This window comes from Dermacentor andersoni, chromosome 10 (assembly GCF_023375885.2).
Source record: "Dermacentor andersoni chromosome 10, qqDerAnde1_hic_scaffold, whole genome shotgun sequence".
NCBI classification, from domain to species: domain Eukaryota; kingdom Metazoa; phylum Arthropoda; class Arachnida; order Ixodida; family Ixodidae; genus Dermacentor; species Dermacentor andersoni.
This window is the reverse complement of record NC_092823.1, coordinates 43,386,246-43,391,937: the sequence shown is the minus strand read 5'-3', so window position 1 is coordinate 43,391,937 and position 5,692 is coordinate 43,386,246.

Sequence of the window (5,692 nt, the reverse complement as noted above, 5' to 3'; positions counted from 1 at the left end):
GCACGCTTTCATTTCACAGTTGCGAATTACATTAAAAAAATAGGCACACGTTCTGAACATAAGCCCGAACCCAAGCGCGAACTAAATACGACATTTTACTTTCTAAAATACTAAGGCATATCATTTCATCGTCTCCACGTGTACTTTTCAGAGAATAAAAAAAAGATCATGCTTGTGCCGACCGAGATACCCAACGATCAAATTTGCTCAAGTATATGCAGTGGCAACGTGCCCATTTGAGCCATATAATTCCTTCCTACAGTAAGACAGAGCGCTACTGGAAATTGGCATAGATGCAGATGAATAAACGACTAATTGCTAACATTATGAATAGCGAATTTTCTCAAGATGTCTAATACCTTCCGCACGCGATCCTTCGTGGTTGGTACTACAATACTATACTATAATAATACACTATGAGAATACTCTAATCTGCCTATAATTTACGCCGTCCTATTCGCAGTTTTTGTATGATGCGTTGCACTTTGCTCGAACGGTTTGCTAACACGTCACCGTTAAAACAAATAGCGCAAGTGTGTGAGACATACATCACTTCACCCTAAGTGTCCACAGATACAGAACTCATCAGTTATACAAATTACGAAACTCTCCCTATGAGCTCGATGTTTCGGAAGACAGAATGATTTATAAAAGAAGGAATGTGTAAGTCATTTGACTGTCATCTAAAGACGCAAGGACAATAGCTATAAAATATCGATTTCTTTCTTACTTATTCTGCTTTTTATTTTAAATATTTTTGGCGATACACCAGGAAAATATTTGCAAATGATTGACGTTTTCGAATAGCTCCATGTTACAGCAGCGCTCTTTTTTCATTTCGGGCACTCTGCCGGGCGATAGGCTACGATACATCGAATTGTACACTTTCATTTGGTGCCCCGCCGGTGCCGCACTGGCGAATTAATTTGGACCATCGCTTCGTAGTTAGAAGTGAAGCTTAGAAACGGGCATGACACGCTCTAGTGGCCCAATGGTATGCCATTCTGACGCCGAGTACAAGGTGGTTCGGTTCTGTTCTAGGCCACGGCGAACGCATTTCTGCAGGGGCGAAATTAAAAAAAGAAAACGCAGCGAAGACCTCATCGAAACTAAGAGGCCAAGCTCGTCTCCGAGGACCTGGAACAACGACGCCTCGTCGCAAGGACCAAGGAGGCAGCGAAGGCCAGAGGGTTCCTGGAATGACGAGACCTCCCACCGTGAGCAGAAACGGGGCTTACCCCGAGATACTGTTTCGTAAATAAACGTTTATGCCTCCTCCTCCTCCTCCTCCTCCTCCTCCTCCTCCTCCACTCTCATTTGCAAAATTGGCTTCTAGTTGAACGTAGGCGGTAGAGATTATTCCAGAGCCCTCCCCGGCCTTGTGTAATTCCGGTAAGTGGTATCCTGCATCATGACAATGTACCCGCGGACACCGTTCTCGGTGTTCGGCGATTGTGGGCCTCAACGTAGGCGACTGCCTAGACCTACGGGTCCTATTCGCCAGATTTGGCTCCTGCGGACTTCTCCCTATTTGTTCAGGTGAGAAGGGACTCGATAGGCATGCGTTTTGCCGATGTCGATGAAGCCAAACGCGATGTTACGACTGCGCTAGCAGGTGTAAGAAAGGCCGAATTTGCAAGGGGCTTACAGCAATGCAACCGTCGTTTTCACAAGTGCATTAGTACTAATAGATAGTACTTTGAGGGTGTTTAACGTTCTATTTAGAAAAAAAGTTATGTACATGCTTTTTTATCAGAAAATTCCGCTTATTTTTGGGTCCCCCCTCGTATATCTAGCTTGGGGTGGTTAAGGGGGAGGGAGAGAAGGGAGGCAGCAGGTTTAAACTGTTGTGATCAAATAACTTCGTGCAAACGTGCACCATCACTAACACTTCTTTTGGGCCTAGTTGGTACATACTTTTGAACTAAACGTAACAGCGCAAACAACTAAGACGAGCCACAAAGCTCATCACAACTAAGCACATCACAGAGCCCATCACAGCTAAAACCAAAACTGTCTTTGTTGTCAATATATTCATCTTACAAACGTTTCGTATATCATGTACATTTCGAAAATTTCGATGATTTAGGACCAGCTACTCGAGGCTTACACTGTAGTCTGGAATAATGGTTTGCTTATAAGCAAATACGCAAAATAAACATACCATTTTTACATTATAGGTGGAGAAATCAAAGTGCTGTGCTCTGGAAATACTGAATATGGCCGCCAAGATCAGAGCTTGCTTCATGATGCTTTCAAACTGGGAATCCCTAATGCAATGCATCCCTGGTTCGCTGGGCCCTTTATATGTAGAAATAGATGACGCTCATTGATCTTTAGCCATACTTTTTTTTACTATTTTGTAAGCCCTGAGATGGGGTTCCTAGAATTTCTATCAGGCATGCTTAGCAAAATATAATAAAAAGAAAACAGCTTTCCAAAGGTCCCTACCTGCTGTAAAAATGCATTTACGTCATGCATGCTTCTACTACGTCTAACAAGATATGTATTATATCCCATAGGTCAACTGTCAAAATGCAATGACGTTCAAGCTGTTCATCAACGCATTTACGCATCCACGCGATACCTATACACACGTCACAAGGGTTGGTGTAGCAAAAGTTCGAATGAACATTTTACATTAAAGAGGTGCATCGGAAAATTTTCTGAAACGCATGATCGACTAAAGCGTTGTGTGTAAGCAGTCGACTTATGTCTGGAACAGCAGCTCCCTCTAACTTGGCTGCTTATAAACGCAAACGAGCTGAAAAGTGACAGGCTGCTTTAAAGACTACTCTACAGTACCATGCCAAATATTACAAGAAATATTGCAATATGCTTTATTATAAGGATATAAATCATAAAGCGGATTTTGCTTGCTTTGGTTTAGGAACATATTTTGCAATTAACCTTTTTTTCTTTTGCACGGCTGAAATTTGTTCTGTTTATTCAAGATACACTGCACTCCTGAACCAACACAAGAATTGCGACTGCAAGCCCTCACCAGTCTACACTGCTGCGCTAGCCAGGCCCTCTACAGCCACGGGCCTCACGTGGGAAGATAACACGGAAGCAGAGCACCACCCGAACAAGGCAACTGTAGATGGCGACGACGTCGTGTCCTCTCCCTCGGCCTCATCTTGTGCCTCATGAAGGCAGGCCGCAAGGTGTCGAGGCCCTCTCACTCACCTTAGGCACACCCGAATCACATGCGATTTCTCGTGTCGTTGTATCCGAGAAATTTACGTGAGAAGATGACAGTGCATGATCTCGAGTGAATCTAACTGTACATTCACAAGCTCTGTCCGTTAAATTAGAGGACCTGAACGAGACTGCCGAGTACATCCAGGTTCCGGTTAAAGATGGACTCAGGTTCAATAAATTAAGTTCTACACAAATACAAAGGTTTCCGGACACTCTGTAAATTGTGTAAGCCTATTTTCTAAAGTGTTACGAAATCAGTAAATATGATGTATGAATAAGATGAAAATACGAACAACCAAATATTCGATATTTCGAATCTGAATCCAAGATTCTTCGCTGCTCGATTGGTATTCGATTCGAGAATTCCCTATTCGAAATGATCAAGTATTCGCTTCTCCTCGAAAATAAAAGCTAACACCTACTGGTGCCTTGCGCGGGAAATATAGACTACTACAAATGATTCGACAGCAGTACAGCAATGAATACCTTAGAAAGGCACCAATTTCTCAGTATACGAAATCAGCTGCCAAGGTGCTTATCGATCACAAGTTGCCCACTCTACAATCTTCCCGCCGTGATTCTGCACCTTTATCAGCCGAGCAAAGGAAGTGCTGGAGCAGCCTGGGTTCAAGCATTTTAGCTGCTGAATGGCGACCAGCGCGCAATGTGGACGCTGGTGACACCACCCGGATTTCGATTTCGCCATGCAAATGTCTCTTTGGCTTTGGCTTTGCAGCCGGGGTCACAGGAAAGCTGACACAGCCCTTCTGCCGGCCATTGGACAGTAATTGTGAGAGCAACTTCCTGAACAGCGTTGGCGACGAAGATCTGGACCATTCCAATGAATGCTTCCCTTCCGCCGAACCGTAGGGCGCAATTCCTTTGTTTCCGTGGAACGGCCACTGGAACGCTGGCACCCGAGTCTCCTCAAGTTCGTAGAACAGCCCGCAAAAGGTCTCCTTGGAAAGGTGATAGTGACGCCGCCAATAAGTTTCCTTTAAATTTCTTACAGGGAAGAAACCACAGAGAAAATTATGTAAAAGGCAATTTTTCTTTACAGTATTCAATAACAAGTGGCACATGGTGCATCTTGTTTGTCAGTCGAGACTGTTACGTGCTTGCCCTTTGTTACGATGTTTTATTTTTAGGTTATATGTAGATAAAACTAGATGTGCTGACTTTTCGATTCTAATGTCATGCTTTCACGTTCCAGTTTATCGCTGGGAAATAATTGGAGAATGTTAATTCCATGTAATGTAGCCAGCACCGATATCCGTTAAGCTGAACTCTTGCGGCCTTTTCTTTTTCTCCATGGCACCATGCAACATGACTCCTAGTGATTGAATGATGTGAGTCAATTTCAGCAACCTGGGGTTCTCTCACGTGCACCTAAATGAAAGCACACGAGCGGTTTGCATTATGCGGTAACCCCGGCAGGGATTCGAGTCCGCGACCTCGTGCTCATGTACCCTCGTATACTGGTTTCTAAGCGACTTCCGTACGTTGCCCTTCATTGGAGGCTACGCAGTGCTAGCTGAAAGCAGGCTTCTGTATTTTCTGCTGCATGTTTTTGGTAAGGAAGAAGTTTAGGTGGTTCATGATTCATCACCTTTCCGTGAGCTTCTAAAATATGCTGGCAAAATCTACCTCTTTACAAGCAAAGGTCACATGAACACGGCAAAAGTGATTCAGCGGCCATATGTCCGACCTTTGTCAATAGTTCTTTCATTCGTGAACATCCCGGCTATGATTCAGCGAAATGTCAAAGAGAAAGGCCGGTTCTTTTGCATGTTGACTCGAGTAGTATCATATGTCATTAAAACGAAGACGCTCGCAAAATATAATCTCCATGTGCTAGTAGGGTATATTTGGCTTTGTAGCTCGTGAAACACCTTGTCTGAAGTTTCTTCCATGCTATGTGTTAGTCCTAACGTCTTATATCACGCACATTTTCATTGAAATGGCAAGTTATGCCTAATGTTAGCACTGGATCGTGTCTACTCCGAAGCTTCTTGTGTGTCATATTGGTAAGAAAGAAAGCAATGCAGTGAAAAGAAAATTCTGAGCAGAACTCATCTACCATGACTATGAAAATATGAGAATAGCCGAACTGCTAGGTGTACGCCGCAGCCGGCTTCTCTTTCCCCAGCACATACTCAGTGGCAAATGCGCAAGTTGGCGTCGAAGAAATTCACTGAAGCGCGGCACATATCTATGGGCACATATCCAAGGAAACAACCGACATTTTTAGATGGCGCTATCTTCGGAATCTGACCTTATTTTAGACTAGGATTGATAGCCGGAAAGAAACTTGTCACACGTAAAATGCCATGAAGGGTGTACGAACTAAATAACTTCCGTAGCAACGACCGTTAACTTTCGGCGTGTTTCTGTGACATTTGCTTGCAAAAGCGTACATTCTGCCAGCAAATTTTAGGAGCCCACAGAAATGTGATGAATCATGAAACACTTAAATTTCTTCGTTGCC